Here is a 23,799-nt window from a genome sequence, read left to right on the forward strand (position 1 = left end):
GATAAAACCTACAAATATGTGCTAACCGTAGTTGATATTGCTAGCAGATACAAAGAAGCTGAACCGCTGATAACTAAAACAGCATCTGAGGTTGCTAACGCATTTGAGAAAATATATCATCGTGGTCCATTGACGTGGCCAAGATTGCTTCAGGTTGATCCTGGGAGAGAATTCCTTGGTGCTGTTAGTAATTTGATGCACAAAAAAAATGTGGCAATAAGACGCGGTAAAGTAAATATTCACAACGACCAGGCTATTGCCGAAAGATTTAATAAAACACTAGCCGAAAAATTATTTGGATATCAATATGCGAGAGAATTCATTCAGGATAAGCGATCCAGCGACTGGGTCGTCAGGCTACCAAATGTTATATCGGAAATAAATAACGAGATAACAAGAGCGATAAATATGAAACCAGCGACAGCTATACAAAAAATTTTTATACCGATCCGTAGAAAGGATTTTTCGATTCGACCGGTCCTCGGTGATGTTATTGTTAGATATCTATATAAGCATGGTGAGGCTGAGGGAGGCAGAAAAAGAGCAACAGATCCTATCTGGAGCGTAACGACACACAGAATAGTATCCGTAACAAGATCATCAGGTAGACCTGCAATTTACATGCTTGATGCTTTTGCTCCTCAGCGCGGTTTTACACGAGAAGAATTACAAGTAATTCCGGCTGATACTCAGTTACCTCCTCAGTCGCTTAAATAATCAATTCCGCGTCTGTTACACTCTAAACATGCTAGAGTAACATTTTTTATGTTATGGCCGAGATTATTGTTTATTCTATCTACGGTGAATTGTCTTGAATCATTTTTTTGATAAGTCCAGGTCATGATACAATTACAACCTGAACAGTGGTTATTTTGTTTTTCTTTCAGCGATAAAATAAAATCTACATCCAGATCGAATTCGTGATTATTTTTCTTATCAGTTTGTTTATAGCTGAATAATTTTTTTTAATCACGTATTCGTTTGTTTCGTCGCTGATAACTGATCTATCTAAAGTAATTCTACCTAATTGAGATATTTTTCTTACTCTAGAAACGGCTAAATATACCAGATTGGACCATTCGATATAGTCATCTACAATCCAAACCCGAGTATCTGAGATAGTTAATCCCTGTGAAGAATGTATCGTCATAGCATACCCCAGTGTCCACGGAGATTTTTCTGCACTCAGCATATCATTAACGAAATCAATATCAACGACGACGATATCATTCAATACAAGATTTTGTTTACCCCGTCCTGGTATATCAGTATCAATATTTTGTAATCTGGTATCGATTGGCCTATAACATAGTGGAACAGGCATCGATGGGAACTTTTCTTGATATATCTTAAATAGCTTTTGTTGAAGAACATCCCTGATTATTTTTCTGCTAGCTACTATTAGATTGTTTGGAGTCCACGTCGATAAAAAATCTTTCATCGATGTTTCCGGGATTACTTCTCTCATTACGTCACATTGAATTTTATTTGATTTTAATCGAAATAATTTTTTGAATTCACTCAGTCTGCCATCAAGTGATCTATAATCAGTGTCAACCTCCTCATAGTAGTCAACGAAACCCTTTAGCCACGTGTGAGGAGATTCACCATCAATATGATTTGGTTGACCATGATCGCCACACATAATTACGGCGGTATTTTTTGTTAACAGCCACTCCAGGAACATTTTTAATGTATTAGCGAGTACGGTACAAGCTTCATCCCAGATAATTTTTTTATTTATATATTTTTCTCCCATCCTGGATGGACTCCATGCACCACCATTATATTTAAAAAAAACTGTGATACGTACACGAATTAACTCCTCGTTGTTTCATTTCCCGTGCTAATCGATGTGTTGGTGTCAACACAATCATATCAGAGTTCTTAAATGATTCTATCATTCTGGTTGTTTTACCTGATCTACCCGGTCCGTGTATGTATACCATTTTATATCTTGCAGCAGGATCATACACAGATGGTGCTGTCGATGTTTCTGATACGCTATCTGAGTAGTATTTTTCTTCATCAGCTACGTCAGCATCTTCACAATAATGTAAGATATATTCATCCTTTACTCGCCACGTACCCCATGATCCATCTCCGGTTAGTTTTTCTAACTCCGGTAGGTATTTTTTATCAATATAAAATGAATCTGTAGCTACTCTGACCGCGGTATCAGGAAATCTATTTATCATCGAAAGAAGATTTATACTCGCATATGCCAACATTGATGATCTTAGATGAACATACTGCGGTGATTCTCCTTCAAGATAATTGACCACGGTACCTAACTTTGTTCCATCTGCAACATAAATATCTTCTCTGGTACAAAATATACCTCTTTCGGCGGTATCAGCGATTATAAAATCTAATTCAGCCCCATCCATAATCAATGTACAATTACGTCGCAGATGATCATAAGCACCACCCTGAGTGAATTTACCAATAATTTTTCTACCTAAATCTTTTGCGTCATCGTGTTCAGTTGGTAGCCAAACGTCAAATTGTTTCTGATACGAAATAATCGCCTCGCTGACCATCAACGACGTTAATATAGCAGAATCTAACATGTATCTCAATAACACTATCGGAACCCATTTTTGTTCTGAAAAGTGTCTTCCAAACCAAACATAACATATTTTATGTAATCCTGAAGAAAACTTGAACGATGTAACCTTAGCGAATCCTGTTAGGGGGAAATCCGGTAACGGACCATTAATTGACACTCTTGTCATCTCGTCACATGGATGGCCAAACTGAGTGAAGTATTTGCTACACTCTCCATTTCCTAAGAAACTACCTGGATAACATGCTGTCATGTCAAACGAAATCATATCAATAAAATTATATTTTGTGTTCCATAATCCGCCATGACCATATTCTACGCAACTATCTTGTTTATCTTTAAGAAAATCTTTTCTGGTTGGTTTCCATGAATTTTCTCCCTTGCTGCGTGGGCAACAACAGATGGAATAGTGAAACAATTAACAAGTAATTCTTTATTTACTGAATATTTTTCTGCTATCGATGTCATCGAATCATGTAAAGATTCAGTTCGATACATATCTCCGTTGGGTCTGACGAACTGATCGTATCGATCATCACTGGAGAACAACCAAACAGATACTGGATCCGATTTACTTATTTCATAAATAAAATCAAACATATTTCCCGTGGTGGAATAGAACTTAATAATACGATTCCGAGGGAAAACAGTCATTGCGATACTCCAAGCATGAGAATTGTGATCAATTATCTCAATAGGAGCTCCTTTGGATTTATATGCAGAAGAATACAGTATCTCACCTGATATCGTTTTCACCGTGATGGGAAATTTTAATTTTGCTGATAACGTAGCAACGTCACTTACTGATGCACCATCAACAACTGATTCTGCCCAGTCATTTATTTTTTCTTTTCTTAAATCTGTCAGGCCGTTGCCACGTTTAATGTTAGTAAAGTGTTCTATGACTCGCTCAGCTACACAATTTATCTTTATCGACATTTTCATCTTAGCAAGATTCTCAGCAACAGGTTTATTCAGTCTGTAAATGCCATAAACAACAGCTGCTACAGGATATGCTCGCACGTAATATGGTTTATCTATACCTGTCAATAATCCTGGTTTAGAACTATTACTCACCGTGACAGATTTTTTTGCCATTTATCACTGGATCGCGTTTATCACGAGTAATCCAAACGTCATTCTCGTTATTTACGATAAATTTTATTCTGAATATGAATTTATCGCAACCGAGTGAATCAATTTTCTTTTTAGCTCGTGTATCGTTCATCGTATTATCAATATCAGCTGCTTTCCATGTCGACCACACATGAGCTGCTCCATCGTCGTAAAATTCTTTCTTAGCCTGATCTAGCTCAGGAATAATATATTCTGCTTCGTCGAGATCAAATACCATTTTGTTATATTTTAAACAAGTATATCTTTAAATATATAATGAATCAGTGCAAATGGCTCATGGTTGGTTCGTTTACTTGCTGTAATAGATCATGCAGAAAAGAATACTGCGGAATACATTTAGCTTATATACGACGAGGTGGAGTTGGTCCAACAAGATGCATCAGATGCAACATTGGAATACGAGGGAAAACTCGTATTTGTGCAGAATGTGGTGGAAAAAATATCGAGAGCTAAAACGACATTACGACAAAAAATCACGCAATAGTAGTATCGCTATCAAGTGTGAGGAGGATTATTTAAGTAGGTTCTCAGACAAACTTTGATTTAAACAAATCGATATTATATAATGAATCCCCAATACAGGAAACATCAAATCTATGATAACTACGAAGCATCAGCTGATGGTACAATCAGAAACTGTAAAACGAAAAAACAAGTTGGTGGTGATTCTGGATATCTTCATTTTAACATCGGAGGTCATCATGAAAGAAAGCATTATCTTAATCACCGATTTATTTATGAATGTTTTCATGGACCAATTGAGCGCGGTCGGGTAATCGATCATATTGATGGAGATATTCTTAATAATTCTATAGAAAATCTTCAGGCGATAACACCCAGTGAAAATAGTGCAAAGGGAAATGCAGGTGGTGGACGAAGAGTTTCTAAGGCTGTTAAATCAATCGATACAGAGACAGGTGCAGAGCTACATTTTCAGTCTATGAATTTAGCTGCAAAATATTTTGGTATTAATGTAGCTTCAGTACGTGTTGTTGCAGAGGGAATAACTAAATCGGCTTTTTCATACAAATCCGGTAGCTGGATTAAATTCAGTTATTTTCCCCTCATATTAGATGAATAAAATTATTTATAAAATATGAATCAAGAAAATATCAACGAAATAATAAAATCTATTGAGACGCTAAAAACAAAAGAAATACAATTATCAGATGATTTAGATTCTGATAAGATCACCGCTGATTTTGATACAATAATGCAACACAAACAGGAGGGTAGATATAATCTGTCGTCAGAATACAGACTCATCAAAAAATACAATCTGCGATGTATAAATCACTCATTAACATCGACGAGGCTGACATAGTAGATTTTGCTCCCTTAGCACGTGTCGTTGAGAAGATTCGATCATCGTTATCTGATGAATACGAGTCAAAAACAAATGATAGACACACGTGCACGACAACTACGAAAGCTGATAGATAGTGAAAAATAATTTTATTTTCTGTAAATATTTTATTTTCTGTAAATATATTTTTTTCAGTGAATTTTGGCCATTTTGGTCATTTTATGACTATTTTGGTCGATTTTTGGCCATTTTGGTCATTTTTTTTGACTATTTTGGTCGACTTTTGACTATTTTACCCATTAGATAGGTTAAGTAAGATATCTGTTTCTTTAATTGATTTCAATTAGAGATGATAAAAAAGTCAATAAAAACCAGTGAATTTTGACTATTTTCACTGTTTTTTGAGTTAATTTTGAGTTAATTTTGTTGATTTTTTATTGATTTTGGTCGATTTTTACTGGTTTTTGTTGACTCTTGTATTTCTTCTAATTGAAATCAATTAGAGAATCGACCAGGTTGGGTAACTCATCTAATGGGTAAAATGGGCAAAATAGTCAAAAAATCGACCAAAACAGTCCCCAAAAAATGACCAAAACAGTCAAATTTCACTAAAAAAAACAAAAAATTCACTAAAATCTGCAGATTTCAAATATTTTTAAAAATATTTTTTATTTTATGATTTTAAATTTATCCTCAGCATCTCTCCGCGTATATCGAGCAGATGTCCAGCTTGATCAGTCAGGGAAAAATTCACTTGTTGCAACAATCTATTATAACATCTAAGATAAACAGGATTTATTGGTTCTTGTATCAGCAGAAATCCTGGTGGATCCTTTGGCGAAAACGAATACAAAACGAACCCTTGTTTCGCCTGATCAGAAACAGATGCATCGGCGATGTAGCTGTTTTCGACGATATCACAATTGAGATTGACCGCGATGGTGGTGGTTATATTGACTATCTCAGGTGAGAGATGTCTGCCAGTACCATCTTCGGCGTTGTCGCGCTTAAGAATAGCCGGTGATGGCAATTTTTTTCTCCATGCTGCCTGTAATTCAGAAAACTTTTCATCGATGGTATCAGCGAGAGATTTTCTTAATTCATCTAAGTTGTATCCAGGTATTTTGTAATTTGGTAACTCAGCCTCAGTTATCTGATAATCCCTCATAAAATTTTCCTTATTGCCTGCTTTATCATCAATTATCATCTGAATTAGTAATCGGTGATAATATTCCATGTTGGATGCTAAATAATTCATTATTTCCACACACTCAATAATCTCACTACATGAAATTGATGATGCATCAAAAATACACTCATCAAAGCGCCCTTTCATATGATCTAATTCGTTACGATATAGTCTATTCATTTTATTAAATTTTCTCAACATCTCTATTTATCACAAAATCGAATGAACGAAGATCACCGGAGATAATTGTCATCGATTTAGAACTCTCCCCTCCATCTGGTCTTTTTATTTTTCCGGAGGAAAAGATCCATTCAATTACTTTATCGCCCCATATAGGATTATGTGTTTCGTATCTTATATATCTTTCAGAGAATGAAAATGCTGCGCTCGTCGCATCATCAAAATCGGTTGATATAAATTTTACTCTGTGATAAAATCAGATTTTTTAGGTTCTGGTGGTGCTGGTGGTGTTGGTGGTTTGATCTCGGGCCAACCTAATACGGTTCTTATTGAACTCGCATAAATATCTACTTGATAATTCGAGCTTATCTCGATAATCGATTTTGATGTTGGTTCGTGTACAGTTATCTTTATTCCAGGATCGCTTCCTGTTATATTTTTTATTCTATGCACGAGCTCATCGTTGATTTGATCGATGTGATAGCTACCTGCTGATAATCCAACCACATTCCAGTCCGGTGTTCCATCGGGTTTGTTTTTATAAGCAAAAACAAGAGAATTATTTGACTGTAGTCCACCAAATGTTTTAGCTCTGATATTTGGCCAGCTGTAATAAACACGTAGCTGAGCTAGTGCTATCTCGCTGATGGAAATAGGAGTAGGAAAAATAATGCTAAATTCAGGTTTAGTTGAACTAGCTGAGATCATTGTTGTTCTTGTCACCGTCGTGTTCGTTGCAATCTGTTGCAGTAGCTCGGTCATTATTTTTATTGATATCTTTAATCGCTTGATTGTAAATCTTAGATATCAACGCGAATTCTACGTCGGATATAACACCGTCATTAAGACTCTCTGATAGCAGTAAAGATAATTTAGCGTACGCTGCCGATGCTGTGTTTAGTTTATCTTTATACGCGATTAATTTTGTGTTAGTACACGAAGATATCTTTTTGGTTATGATACCGAATACACCAGCTAACGTAGTGGTCGTAGAAACAATTACTGTGATAACAACAGGAGCGGTCATCGTTAACGCGGACAATATTATACCAGCACCAGCTATGACCGCTGAGACAGAATAAACATTAACATCGATGATAACTAATCTGCGTTGATATTTTTTTTATTTTTACCTGATAGACGTCGATGATGTTTTTCAGCGACATCTGCCACGCACGAGCTTGATTGTATCTGTATTCCATATTTATAATTAAGGTGTTTCAACTAGAAGTTCTATCACGTAGGAGTAGGTTGTCCTAATTAACTTGTCATCGATCGACTGTAATTCAAATACTGCTTCAATATCTTTTTGTAATTCGACCGTCACTGGATGAGGCGATTCGATTGATAATCCAGTTGTATTTATTCTAAATTTCATTGGACTGATTACTGTTAATCTGTATATACCAGCAACAGTTGGAGTATATCTTATTGTGTTATTTAATTGTATCCACGTTGCAGATATAGATGATGCTACCACACGAACCATGTTATCAAGTAGATTTTTAATTTCTGAGTATTTTATACTGATTACAGCTGATCTACCACCAAAAAATTCAGTGGTCATTTTGTTTGCATCCAGGGTATTTTTTCTGAAATTTGTGAATGTACCTAGATGAGAATTATATTCTTCGCGTAATAAATCCAATTTTAAAGTTACATCATCGACGTATCTTTTTGTCGCAGCATCTTCATTCGCTGTTGGAATTCCTAGTGAAGTTATTTTATTTTTATTCATATTGATTTCTCCTAACATTGTATCACCGGTGATTTTTACACGGTTATTAAGTTTTACATTAATATCACGAACCTCTCCATCATAAAGTGATATATCGATCTTTTGACGCACCAAATTATTTATATTTCCCGTTAAATTATTTAAAATTTCAAAATCTTCGTTAACTTTTTTGATATTTTCTTTAACAGCGTTAAAATCACCACGTGAGTGTCATATTCGTTTCGTTTGATTATATCACCTATCTTTACGTTACTCGATATTAATTTTCCGTGCTGATCCTGAAAAACAGCAACCTCACCAGGATCTGCTTCTGCTAACGATAAAATATTGTTAAAGTCATCCTTTGTTGCGTACCTAGATAAATCGCCGGTATCAAATTTTTCTCTCTCTAATATTTTTCTTATTGTCCTTGTTAGCAGAGATCTACCGTAGATGTCAACCATTATATTGTTGTCGCTGATTTAATTTATCTGACGTGTACTCGTGGACCGTTTTGTGATAGGGTTTTTTTGACCTAGATATCGCAGTGAGAATATTGATTGCTTCATCGCCACATATCGGTGGATCAGTTAGCGTTTGTGTCGGTAGCGTAGAATACCACGTTGGAGTATCCAACTGAAATACATATTTTAAAAGCTCTCTAGGTTGGGCTAACCCGTATGAGTCAGCGTAGATAATCTCACGCGGATTAATAGCGTACGCTACCCAGTGAGTACCGGGTCCGGCGTTGTTGTCGAGATTTATAATCCCTGTTTCGTATTTATTCGGATACGCTGGTAACTGATTTCGCATAAATACACCTCTGAAAAATTTTATTTTTTGTTTTTTAGCAGTATTAATTAGATCATAATTCGACATCGGTGTTATCTTCTGTACTATGTCGCGGGGGTTCCTGGTAGAGTGGTACCCCTCCCGTAGTACCATAGAGGTGTCCCTGGTAATCGGAGTCCTCGTCCTTTTTTTTTTTTGTTGTATTTGCCACCAGTAATTTTATTGACGACTTTTGAGCCTATCGCACCAGCAGCACCCAGTGCTACAGCCTTTGCAACAGCTGGTGCAGTGATTTGTGTTCCGGTATTGGATGATTTAGCCTTATTGAAATGTTTTTGTTGCGTTTTTGTCAAAGATAGTTTTTTTGGATCACCCTGAATCTGATCGTGTTTCAACGTCAATTTTGTCCCACATTTTTTTTTGTTATATCTGATTGTAGTTTTTTTATCTGACCCGAAGTCAGAGTCACACTAACGTGTTCATACGGCATTTATAAATTTACGATTGAATTTAAATCACGTTTTCTCTACAGAAGCATCGATGACCCTCATTCTGCCTTCGATACCCTCGAGAATCATGGTCCTGTCGCTGAGTATAACAGCAATGGCTCTGTATTGAGTAACCGCATCTGGATGATCTAGTTCATATGGACCGACTCTGGCCTTAAAATGTATATCAACAACAGATTGTTTTATCAAATCTATGTGTTCCAGTGAAAAATAATAAATCGGATAGAATTTTTTAAAATCTAACTGAGATATTTGCAATCCGGTATCAATATTTTGATCTCGACCCATGTAGCTCCATAAGCGGTGATAACCACGTGCTACTGAATTATTTGCGTAATTTAGCCGAATCTCTTCAATTGGTTCTTGATGTCCGTTTATCCTTAGTGATACATCGCTAACATGAAAATGATCGAAAATCATATGAGTTTGAAGCTGATCACCTACTCGGTTAGCTCGTTGAATAGCTACAAATATATGTCTTGGTGCAGATACACCCTGCTGAGACGCTATATGCCAGGTAAAATTACCCTTGATGTTATTCTGACTGCTATCTGTGTACGTCGTCAGCCACGACATCACTGATTTACCACCCTGATTCATGAACGATAACAGATTTCTTTCCTCCTCTATTGATGGTGTCATCGAAGGCATCCACAAAGTTAGTTTTTCTAATACAACTTTACCATTGTTATCTGCAGCTCCAGTCCTCCAGATAGCATCGTTGCTGTCGCCTTTTCGATAAAAGACAACAGTGTGTTTAGCTCCAAATATAACTTTTCTGAAATCTCTGCAGAATCCAAATATATGCGACAGCGGGATAGCACATGAAAATCTTTTATCACCTTCTGTTAGCATAGCTGTACGAGCGACAAATCCGAGATTATAATCAGCAACAGCTTTAATCATCACAGGCTGTATGTTAGCAACGTTTGCTGCATTTTCAGCAGTTGATTGTTTTGGTATCCTGGTCTCGAATTGTTTGTTTTCAGCAAAATCGTTATTATCTTTAGTAAACATCATACTAGGGCCAGCTGATCTGGTGAAATCATCTGAGTATCTCGCTAGGCCTATAATTGTGGTTGCTACATCGACGTTGTCCTTAATTGATTCGATTTCTCTGCCATCGATCATGTATGCAGTGCTCTTGAATAGCGCCATAATGCCATTGTTGACTAATCCAACCTTGACGTCGGCAGCGTAATTAGTGTTATCGTTTCTCACAATCTTACCAACCACCTCGATAAACGCCTCACACGGTAGAAAATATCTTGTTGTATCCTGTACTTGTAATTCAATTCTGCTACTGCTGTTTGGCTCTCTTGCGTCGTACGAGTAATATTGGTAATCCCGTACTGAGTCGTCTCTCTCTGCTGGTTCATCCAATTTAAAAGCTTCATTAGATGTCCGCGAGAACATTTTATTAATAAAATATTTTATCGTCTAAAACGAAGACGACCTCCAAATGCAGAGGTACCAGTCTCTTGTGGTGGTGGCGGTGGTTGTTGTAACGGTGGTTGTTCTAGCGCTAGCGTCGCTAGTTTTTTATTAGCTGCATTATTTATAATCTTGCTGATGTCGCCAGGCATCTCAGCAGTAACAGGTAATTTAGCCGCGGGTTTTGGTTTTCCTCTCACTAATCGTAATATTCTATCTTTGATGGCGTCATATGTTTTACTGGTAGCAGTACCAACGGTGCCTATGACCTTATCGCGAACAACACCTATGGCTTTCGACGATAGCTGCTTAGCTAGCGGACCAACCTTAGGAGCTATTCGAGTAAAACATTTGATAACTGAATCACCTATCCCCGATCCGTATTTACATTTATACACAGGTAACCTTGAATTCATGATATGAGCCTGTATCGCTCTCTGATGACTCTTGTGTATGATCATTTTTATTTATAATCTAATTATTTAATCGCTGTGATGATCATCGACGAGTTCATCAATGAGATCACGATAAATAGATACGTCGATGATTTTCCCTTGAAACAATCTTCGGCAGTTGTCGGTTGCTTCATTAACTATTTCGTGCGAGTTATTTCCGGCTCGTTTTCCCCCCACAAGAACCTCTAGTCGAGATACATCATTAAAGACGCTATCGGGACAGATGGTATATCCGCTACCTGTTTTTGGACTACCAAAAAATGATTCAAGAAAACTAACTGGTTTTTTTCCTTTTCTTTTTCCCTATTTTTTATCATGATGTAAATTTCATCCCTGAAATCATCGTATCCTTTATCTTCGAGATTAACATCTTCATTTTTACTAGCAAAATACAACAGAGAAATCAATCATCAAGAGATAGATGTCTGCCTTGATGATCTTTTCTCAAATAATTGTTTCTATTTTCATATCCATACCCAGCCAGATTATATAAATCATCTATATCTTTTCTAATATCATCTAAAACACGAGACTAAAAAAACTTAGAGGCAATTTCACCGCTCATCCTCGATTCGTCCTCTGGGATATCTGTTAATTCTTCTTCTTCCTCTTTTGGACGTAATTTTTCTTCTTTTACCTCCTTAACAAATTTTGTATAATCTGGATCTTTTAGATTATATTTTTTATCTGCATAAAAAGCAAAATATAACGCAGGAGTCCATTCAGATTCTTTTATTTGAGCAATATGACCCTCTGCCAGATATTTATCTCTTTCATCATAGTCATGAGCAGCGATCTCAGTGATTCTTTTACGATCTTTTAAAAGCCTAATAGCCTCAGGTTTGAACATCCATGCGCCGGCTTCAGATAATTTTACCTGCTTAGGTTTAGGCTGTAATTCTTTGAGAAATTCTAAATAATCTGGATCATTTGGATCCGTTACTGCTCTCTTAGAAGCAAAATATAATGTGGGAACCCAATCATGTGGTGAGATCCTTTTAGCGTATTGAGGTTTTACATATTTATCTCTCTCTCTTTGTATTTTTTAGCTATCTCGATCAATTTATCTTTATCTTTGATATCTTGAAGAGTATTTTCTGTAAATATTTCGTGTGGCATAACTTTTCCAGGTTGAGGCGGTCGTGCAGGTTGTTTTCCTAAACCTTTTATCGCATTAAGATAGGCATTGTATCTGAGAACCTTAGCTTTGGCTTGATCAGTATCATAGCAAGTGGTTTGTTTTTCAATTCTTTTCAACATAGGTAGAATTCCTTCTTTCACTGCCTCTTTCGCTGCCTCAGGATCTTTTATATCACCTATGAAAGCCTTCTCGGTTGCTTTGGTCACTGGTTTAAATAATTCCTGCGTTGTCTCAGCGAATCCCTCCTTTGCTCTTTAAACAGCTTGTATTTTCTTCTTAACTTCTTTTTGCACTGGTAGATACTCTTCTATTGCTTTTAATCTCTCTCGTGTTATTCTCGATCTAAGTGATTCTCCTACATCCATTTTTATTAATTTTAATTTGTATCTTGAAATCAAAATCAAAATTTATTTTAATTCGATATTATGTCTTATTAATACATCTGAAATCTGAAGTCCATTTAAACACGACAGCAGCAGGGAGGGCGTCTATCGATAGTCGGTCGTCAATCTTAAATCGGTAAAATAAAAAAATCATGAACAGGTTATTCTGCAGCTAGATCTTCGAACTAAGGGTTTATTTTCGGATTGAGGGTCAATAGCGATGTAACTCTTCCAGGAAGCCTTTATTCGGTAAATAGAACCCTTCTCCGGATTAGATTTCTCTGGAAGATTTATTTTTTGACGCGACCCCTAGGTCGGCTCGCCCTCCCTGCTGCTGTAACTCCTTAAGATTATAGTAACTCATTAAGATTGTAAAAAGTCATCAGTATTTTACACGAGTCTTATCAATATAATTATGTTATTACAATAATATCAACTTTAAGTATTACTTGTTATATTCTATATCATAGTTTCCTGTTTCAATGACAAATCATTCAGTATAATCCCTAAAAGTATGATTTTGTTACCTTTATAATTTTTATTTCAACTTATGCATTTTATGTTTTCAGAGTAATTCTAAGTCTGTTTAATTGTAGATGTAATAGGAAGAAATCTGCATAACCCCAGACCTCAATCAAAACGCCGGTAGCCATTTCTCGTGCGTGGTAAATAAATAAACAACAGCTCATTTGCAATTAGTAGACATTTTAATTATCCTGAACCACACGGTTGTTTTACGTCATGATAGTTTTGTTGACGTCCCATTGACTCGATAATGCGTTGTGGCACTGTCAAAAGCAACATAATTAGCAATTTGAGGCTATTCAATCTGAATGATTAATTCACTTGATTCTACCTAAAATGTTGCCAGAAAAATATTAAATTTAAACATGCATGCATTTCAAAAATGTTGAGACGTCATCGAGTATCATTTTTAACACCTATAAATGAAATCTACTCATCGCATATCTCATCGGATTATTATGAAAGCAGAACATAACCAGCCTGGAAAATATCACTACGATTACCTCGGAATCTCTTTCAAAGTCAAGGTCATTCGCCTCACATTGGAAAGAGATGATGATATTCAAATTACCCCAAACCTGTGCTCCTAAACAGTTCGTATCACAGGTTACAGCCATTCAATTCATCTAGTAAGAACTGGGAATTAATTGTATGCACCATGCTAGACTGGTAACAAGATCACTCAATCAGGTGAAATATCACACCATTAATATGCGATGACCAAGCTCCCAGTCAAATTCATCTGTACTCTTGATGATAAAATCACAGCAAGTGTCATCAAAATATAATCAGAACTATTGCCTCTGCAGTGGTCCAAAGCTCATATAATGTAACAAGGACCACCTCATGAGTATGGGTTGTTTTCACAGACGTCACGTCTGAGTACGCAAATACCCACAATGCAACGCGCGCGCACCTTGCGCCGCCATTTTGAGCCCTTAACAAACCTTTGTCAACATTAGTCATTATGTATATTCAAGATAATAATCTGATTTAACTGTCGATAAGGATATTTACTTCATCGAAACGATGTATAGATTATACCTGAAATTAAGTACCCAATAGCACAAAAAGAAAAATAAAGCTGGAAGTTTCCTTGCTTATATCGAAAGACAGAATAGCGAAGTTGAACCATAATCATGCATATTGCTATCAAATAGAAATGCAGTCTTTTATTTTTTGTTTACAAACAGACTATTGACATTTTTAAAAAGTGTTTCCTATCATATCCCTAAGCTTGTCATCTTGAAAGAGCATTTCTGGACCAAGATTTTCGGGATGCAAATATCAGTTAGGATGTCGCTCATAAGCACGCTCATCTGACATTTTTATGCACGTGTACATGCCAGGTCGGATTAAAGCATTATTAAAAACATTGCATATAGCATGGTTAATTAAATCCAGACCGGTTAGCAATCAAATTCCTCACAGATCTTCTTGAGATAAGTCTGCTTACTATTTCTGATCGAAAACTCAAGATCAGAAAGATGACCTCTGTAGTGGTTACAAGGTCAATCAATAAAATACTAGATTAACTTAATGTACACGGATGTTACTCATGATACAACGCATCTTAAAATAGATCATGCCCGTTACCGATTACAGTATCTGTATTTACCTTAGAAGCCACTGCTATACGTAAAGCTTTGATTATATCAAAAACTCTTATCTTTTCGCTTCGCGTTCAACACTAAACACTTTACAAGATCGTTAGCTTGATAATCCTTACTATCCCAAGTCTTTTAGAAGACTGGTCGGCTTACGCAGTCAAGATCCTAGATAATTTGTTGTTGTTGTTGTTCTAGGGTTTAACGCCATTTTTCAGCACAAGATATGCTATACATAGCGGACAGTATAACTGGTGGAGAAAGAACCCCGGAAAACCCAGGGAAGATCCCCCGACCCACAAGAAGCTACTGGCAGGCTTTCCCACGTACCCACGGTAGCCGAGCCGTGGACTGAACCCACACAGACAGAGGTGAGATGGCAGAGATCCGGAACGGTGAGGCTCCTGATTCTAGATGTTGTTGTTGTAGGGTTTAACGTCATTTTCCAGCACACGATAGGCTATACATGGCGGTCAGTATTAATGATGGAGGAAGAACCCGGTAAACCCCCGGAAAGAACCACCGACCCACGAGAAGCTACTGGCAAGCTTTCTCACATACCCACGCTGGCAGAATCCGAGACTCGAACCCACGCAGGCAGAGGTGAGATGCCAGTGATCCGTAACGGATAGCGCTTTAGACCACTCGGCCACTCGGGGCCCCCACCTGATTCTAGATAAAACATAATGTGCAGTTTCGTACCCAGTCCCTTGGGTAATAAGGGAAATACGGGGGTGCAGACGAAACAAATAAAGCTGCCTTGTAGATCCCCCTTTAGTAATTCGCCAAGCACAAGGAACAAGTCATCATTCGCACAGACTATGTTGTGATGTGATGTGATGTGACTTGGATTTTTAACGTAGCTTTAACAATTTTTCAGTCATATCGCTACGATGTCTGCAGTGTGGCAGTTTATAGTGGTGTCTAGCACTGTGGCATCGTGTCGCAGACATGTAGCATTATGTTCCACCCAGTCACATATCCTGACACCAGGACCACTAGTCCTAACAATAACCTCTTAATGATGTGCGCCTAATGAGGCAGCTGTTAGTACCATTTTTATAAGTCTTTGGTATGACTCGGCTGAGATTCGAACCCGCAACCCCCCGCATCCGAGGCGAAGACTCTAACCACTAGGCCACCGGAGCGGTAGTTAAGTTGGCAGGCGTTGTAATATCGGAAAAAGACCAGCAGTAAGGCTGGTGGATGAACATCGATAAACTTATTGAAGTCGAAAGATCAATCGGGAGAACGATAAGTAAGTAGAGATGTTCATTCGACGCCTAGCTATGAAACTGAAAGCGGATCACAACTGGCAGGTTTTAATAGAGCAGGGCAGAAAATAAAACATTCTGGGACAAACAGAAATGTTGGTGGAATAAAAAACGAGACTAGACCACAGACAACCACGATCGCACCCATGTTATTTGGAACTAGTGAACAATTCGGATAACTCTTCTTGATGCTATCTAATTCAAGGTGGTTCCAAGAATCAAATCTCCATACTGGCAGTGTAGTGTGTTATCAGCATTTAGTGATCGACGTGGTAGTTCCAGCTCTGGGATCAGTGAAGGTGTTGTGATGGTAATCAAACCCAGGAACACTGGGGGAAGAGGCTTGCCTTACGCAACATTGGGGGACCTTCTACTAAATCTACACGAGCTGGAACAGAGTGGCATTACTTCTTTGAAAATTATTTCTTTTTCGCTTTTGTATAAACCCCAAGAACAAAATTAGCAAAAACAGAATCGGAAGAAGGAAGAATTAATGACATGAAATACAAAAACACAGTAAAGCACCATGGTTGAGTACAGTGCTGAAACGAAAAGCAAACGGATCAAAGTACAATACAAACAAGTCACTGTACAACATGGTCGATGAATATTTGGTGTCCTAGAATTTCTAGGGACACTCTGTAATGTTCTTTAGATTATATACACCATTGAAAGTTTCTATGGTTCCCTCCCAGAATGGCCTTTCACCCAAGTTTATGTGGATGACGGTTGTGCTCTCCTGGATTATTTATCTTTCCTGTGTAACTGGTTCTTCTGTAACTGTGGCTAACACAGGTTGTCTTCCTTTTCTCACAAGTCGTGTAACCAACGCACAGCTTTGGTCGAGTCTCAACGTCTGATGAATTCGGTAGTTTGAGGGCGTATCAACGGTTGACCGGTAGGGTCTTTTCGGGCACGAATCGGTTGCCGTATACTAACGACACTTAAGAGCACGCTTTGACAATGGTACAGGCGTCTTTCAATCCATGTTCCATGAACAGTTCTCGAATTTTTCTACAGCAAAGTAGTAAAATGTCACATCAGATCGAAAATATTATTACTTTTCTTCCTGAAAGTCGAGGGTGTCTGAAGCGGAAGTCGGTACGAAGAGTAGAAAGCTTCTCATTGCTCGGAACGCATATTGTCTGGATCGTAATAGTGGGTGTCAAGCAAATGTGGCAGGACGGTGTTTTGGTTGGCTTCACTACTGCAAAAGTGTGGAAAATGTCCTTTGGCCATTTCTGTCATTCCAAATGTTTTAGGCATTCGACCCAAAGGCATGGCCAAATAACTTATGAAATCTTTAAACTGTACTTGTCCCACTTACATGTAGATGAATTTGGCTCCGTTCATGGTTACTTTAGGGCATTCGATGCCTTGTTCTGAAAAGTATTTCAGAAAAAATTGTCCATCTTATCCCAAGAAATGATCAGCCACCACCGTGGCAAAATGATGGCAGTCTCCGTAATGGTCAATGTCCGATGGATTCCACGTGTCATCGATAGGGTCTAAGGTACAATGGGTGAAATCAGAAAGAGTGTTAGGTCCTCGAAAGATTTTTCTACGTCCAACTACAATTTTGCTACAACTGGGACAAGAAGAAGATGGGATCTTACTTCTTCACCTGCCACTGTCGATGATTTGGTAGTAAACGCTGTTGCCGATGGTCTCTCAGGTTTATTCAACGTAGAGGTAGTGAGGACTGGTTTGAAATGTTTGGCCCTGGAAGGTTTCTTCCCTTGTGTCGAGTAAAAGAAATAAGAAACAATTGTCTCACATACCTTAAAATATCTTGCAGCACCGCCATCGTTTAACTTGCACCGCCTTCTCTTCTTTCCGTCTTCTTTCATCTTCCTGCTATTACTGTCGAATGACAAAGCTTGTTTAATCTGTTTCTCAAATTTTTCTTTCTGCCTCTGTCTAAAACCGTCTACCCGATGTAGGGAGGGAGGAAGCAGTGAAGGTACTGTTACCGGTACAAATTCTTGTGAAGAAGAGATGATCGTCTAAATCACAATTAAACATTCATTCTCCTCTGTAAGTATGTTCGTGGTTGTTTTGGTAGCTACCATGCCATCCCTCCTAGTCTCCACCGCATGGTCATTCCAATCCATCGTCGTCTTAGTTTCCGTCGTGCTCATCGCCTCAAGCTATGTCGCATCGATTCATTGCGCACGGATGCTAGCTCGCCTATAGAAGGGCATATGACGTCACATCCAGTTCTCTTCTGAGTGCTTTTTGTAACGCGCCTTCCTATTGGTGAAACATGTAATCGTTTTTGATCTGAACTTGAGGATATAAATACCTCCCCTGTTCGCATTACAAGATGTGGTCAAAAGTTGAGTCGTCTATCCTAATTTCGGGGATGCTGTTCAGCCCGTACTAAAATATGTATCTTAAATCATCATGAGCTTTCAAAAAACTAATATATACGGCTATTTGAAAACTAAGCATTTATGTGGAGTGGCAATGCTATATGAAGAGGTCTACATGTCCTGTCCGCTGAGAGTCGAAGAGAAGATCAGTGCGATGCTCCGTATGTTAACTGTCTTTAGCTAACAAGCCCCAACGGCCCTTTCCAGGCCACCCCTAAGCCTCGAAAAGATATATTCTTTGTCAATGTTTTTGTCTTATGCTGTTTAAGGTTGTGTTTGCAGATGTCTGTTTTGACCTTACCCATACCACTTTAACCCCATCATCAAGATTAAATTCCCCTTATGCCCACAAATGACATTTCCATGTTAAGGTCTCCTCATGCCCCTAAGTGACACCCCCACGCTAAAATCCCTTAATGCCCCTAAGTGATATTTCCAGACCTGCCAACATTGAAAAATTCAAAATCAGGAAAATCACCATTAATAATCAGGAGGCAGGGTAAAAAATCAGGAGGTACAAGAGTAAGGTGTATATATCATGACAACGATGTATATTTTTTTATTTCAGCCCAATGAATGTTGCAGATTTGCATTTCTGCAGAAGTTCATCATTTATTTGTCCTTGGGTGCCAAATTTGCTAACAAGAATAGCTTCCAGGGTTGATGCTGACAGGCTGGCTCTTTGACTAGTTCTGTTTTTTCTGACCATTGAGAATGCTCTCTTAGCACTGCTGTTGCTGTGCGGTTTTGAAAGTACTGATAGCATTACTCTCCCTAGAGTTGGAAACAACAGTTGGCCAAATCCATCCTTTTTTCCCCCGAGAGCAACCCACTGATAATCTGCTCTTTCCATATTCAATTCTGTGTCTAAATTGTAGCTTTGGTACAGCTGAAACTCTATGTAGATCATCAGTGTTGATTCCTTCCATTTGGCTGGAGAAAAAGGCCCGGTCCTTAAATGATGTTAGAGATCGTTTAGCCACATCTGCAATGCTTGCATGAATGAGTAAGTCATTCTTTAATGGAAATTTTTCCTTCATGTACGACAGTGATTTGATCAGAAATGCCCTACAGTGCATTCTTGTTTGTAACTGTGCTTCATTATTCATCTTCTCTAGAAGTTTGTTGGTTGCCTCACCCAAGTACAAGACCTGAGAACGAATGTACAAACTTTCATCTTTTACATCAATTGCTGTGATGGCTGTCTTGTCAACAATGTACTTTGGCTTAATAACAATAGAAAGGAATTCTCGGTACATAGAGTAGAATGTCTCTGGTCTTGTGAATTAGGGGCTTGTCATGCTGTAGAGCTTGGTTGGTTCTGTCAGAACTGTTCTGAATCCAGCTTAAAAACTGGCAGATGAAAACCGGAAATGATCCAAATCAAGCCGGATATGGTAAAGTACTAAGAAACATACAAGACAGAAAAACCAGATACAGAAACAGGGAAACGGAAAATGCCATTTTTTAATATATAAAAATACGGATTTTGTTTTCTCGAATAACTGAAAAATCGTGAGCTTTTCTTAAAAATCGGGCAATCGGGAAATAGGTCCAAAAATCGGGATTCTCCCGATTTTTTCAGTAGAGTTGGCAGGTCTGTATTTCGGCCCTATCGTGACACATGCTATTTAAATCAGCAACCAGTGACTTTAATGTGATCTGTGTAAAACTACAGTGAATTCGTTGATGTAATCTGTATGACAGTGAATTTGATTGTGTGTATATATATATATATATATATATATATATATATATATATATATATATATATATATATATATCTGCAAAAACTACAGTGAATTTGATGATTTAACCTGCAGAAATAAGATCAGGTTAATATATATATATATATATATATATATATATATATATATATATATATATATATATATATATATATATATATATATAATCGATTTGTGCGTACGACCCCCGGGTGGTCTAAGTCGCTCTCCTTTACCTATCACTGCAATTTCACCTCTGTTCTCTTGTGTTCGAGTCTAGGACTCGGAGCACGTGAGAAAGCTTGCTAGTAGCGTCCCATGGGTCGGTGGTTCTTTCCTCACTTTTCCCCGCGGGGAATTCCTCCACCAGTTATAATGGCAGCCATGTATAGCTTAATCGTGTGGTGAACAATGACGTTGAACCCACAATCATTTGCGCGCGTTACACCGATTATATATAATCACACTACTGCTATTGAGAATGTTGCCGCTAGCAACAGTTGTTACTGCAATCGTGATCTTAATGCATGAACGCTCATTTCCGCAAGTTGGGTCTGGAACGATACAGCTAACAGTGAACTGTCTGACGACTACATTAGGGAGTTTAACTTTTCATGTGGATCGAGAGACACCGCTCATGTCAATGCAAATGGTTATGTACTTTCAAATGTTTGCAAAATGAGACATTTACAAAGTGTTATGATTATAAAAGTGTTGGTGAATTTAGTTTTACGAACATTTAATGTTAACGTTTAGTGGACTATGTTACTAACAAAAGTCCTTATTTAATCAACAGACGTCACTAGGAGGCAGCTTTTACAGAATTACTTTCACTGATTATATACTTGCGATTAAATAGCATTTGTTATGTGTGTGAGTGTGCAGTACTTTTTTATGGCTCCGCGAGAAAAGCGGTCATGTATTGCCATCAAATGATTATGTTCCAAAATGTACAACTATTTTTAAAAAATACCAAAATAGTTGTATAATTAAGTACAAGATCAATTTGAAACGTAACGATGTAAACATTCCGTAAAATTTATATCGAAGATATGTAACAGTAAGTAACACATGCTAACTTCTTAAAACATTATTAAAATTTCTTGTAAAACCGCACTCCTTTAAAACAATTCCAAGATTTCCTCGGGTGTTACATATTCGTACTTCCCGTGGGTCGGTGGTGCTTACATGCGTTTTTCCAGAATTATTATTCCACTATCCGCCATGTATAGCCTAGTCTATCGTGTGCTGGAGCATTACTCTAAACTAACTACATCAAATACTCCTCTTTCACTGGGCGGAAATCGAGACGTCTACAATAAAAATGTCCCACTGTCCGTGCACATTGCCAAGGTACACCCTCCGGTCGATACAGACTCTCTACTGTAAGCTCGAGCCCGGTATGTGTGTCCAATATGCCATCCGCTAACTACGTCACATCTCCAATCTGTTCAATATGAGAAATACCACTCACTTACAGTGCAAATGATGTTCAAGAGTTTAATGTATGCTCCATTTTAAGTCAGTATATGGAATCTTCTCTTCGGAGACTGGTAGACTGCCTGGCTCTTTGGCCGCCATATCTACCATGTTTGCTTACATAACTAGGCAGTTAAAAATAGACTTTACTTTTTTCAGACTGAGGCTATCGTAAATTAGCGAATATAACACGCGGGTTACCCAAGTTTCACCCCCTCTTCTACCTCCTGTTGGGTTTATACGTCCGCGTGTTTTATAATTTGATCTTTCATCTTATGATCACACTGTAGTAATGTTATAAAAGACTCCTTTCCTACTTCCGATAACGCACGAAGTTCTAAATAGTAAATGCGTTTAATTGTGATTATATCGTTTTATTTTTCACAGAAAGATTTTGAAGTTTAATGACGACAAAAGAAAACAAAATAAACATAACAAAATCAGCATCGTCAATTCAGTAATTTACTAATTTATGATGAGTGGTAATGTTGTGTTTGCTAAAATCTTTCAACAGCTATGAATGGGTCTAATTCGCTGTCGTAGTCGGAATTAGAGCTACCAAAGATGAGTCCACTTTCGGAAGAATTCTGCATTTCCGGAATCCATTCCGAATAGCTGTTGTTTTTATGTTCAGGGGGCGCTCACCAGTTAATTTGAACTTTTGAGAGAGTGACGTAGGTAAGGTGAAGTTGTTTGCATTTGTAACATGCACAATGGAGATAATGTTGGCATACCTCTATGTTACTTTTATGTAATATGGCTGACATTTCTTTGGATACTGTACTTGTGGAAATTGTATATGATCTAAGCAGACGGTACAACAAAATGGATGCTCCCCTGTGCTTGACAAATTAACCAGAATTAATCAAAAGAACACTAACTTTAGTAATTATTAAAATAGGGAAAACGAATTTTGCTGAAGTAGACAATAGCATTTACTGAAAGTGCAATGAACCAAGTACAAAATATCTGAAAAGTAAAAAAAAAAAAAGTTATCGGCTCTTTTTTCTACAATTTACCTCTGAAGTCCAGGAAGTGAAAATGACCATGCGGAACTAGCAGTTTTTTTAAACGAGCACATCTTAAGTGAGCCCAAGCTGTATACTCTAGAACCTAAATTACACCCATCAATCATACATCAAAATAAAGGGAATTAAAAGTTCTTTTAACATCACCTGAGATATACGAAGCCCTTATTTATAAAGCCAGTATAACCAGTGAAGAAATCATGGGAAATTCTTTTTCCTTAAAATTTTAACCCTATGCAAAATACGAAACTGTAGAGCGCCACCTCAATCGGAAAGTGTATAGTTCATGCCATCTGGCGACTTTTTATGGTTATGTGACTATTTTACTGATTTTGAATAACCAGTAACGGAATATGGGCGGCTTTGTCTCGCATTTAACAAGAGGTCATCGATGAATGTTAGAGATGGCTCAAGGAAACCAATTATTTAATGACCAATTTCTGCTGCTCAGAGGTAAGCAGTGAGGATGATTCACTATATCCTATGTGCTTTATACAATGTTCATAATGAAAAGAACATACACAGGTTGAGGTCATTTATTATTTTTCTCTGCGGGTTATACGTGTGAAGGCGTTATAATTGGACGCGTGTTATATTCTAATATACGGTACCAGGTTTCTTTAAGATATGGTTAACGGGTTGTCAAATGTAAGATTCTGCAAAACTTTCAATGTGAAAGGAGTCTGAAAAGATCATTTAATTTGCTTTTTGACAGGCTGCTATAGTTTAGAGCTATATGTAACTTCTGTAGTATAACTTGAAGCTATATCCGATAACCGGATCGATGTGGTGCCATAGGGTGTCACGGTGACAGCTGCAACTTTGTGGCCATCTTTCCATCCGTCTATGTACAGGGACGTATGAATACGTTATGTTATTCATTAAAGATGCTCTGTTAAAAGGAGATTTTGTTGAAGACTTTTGAATTCATAAAGGTTCAGTATTCATAATCATGCTAAAATAAGCAGTTAA

This window comes from Sinohyriopsis cumingii, chromosome 12, assembly GCF_028554795.1.
Source record: "Sinohyriopsis cumingii isolate HCF-2022 chromosome 12, ASM2855479v2, whole genome shotgun sequence".
Taxonomy (NCBI): domain Eukaryota; kingdom Metazoa; phylum Mollusca; class Bivalvia; order Unionida; family Unionidae; genus Sinohyriopsis; species Sinohyriopsis cumingii.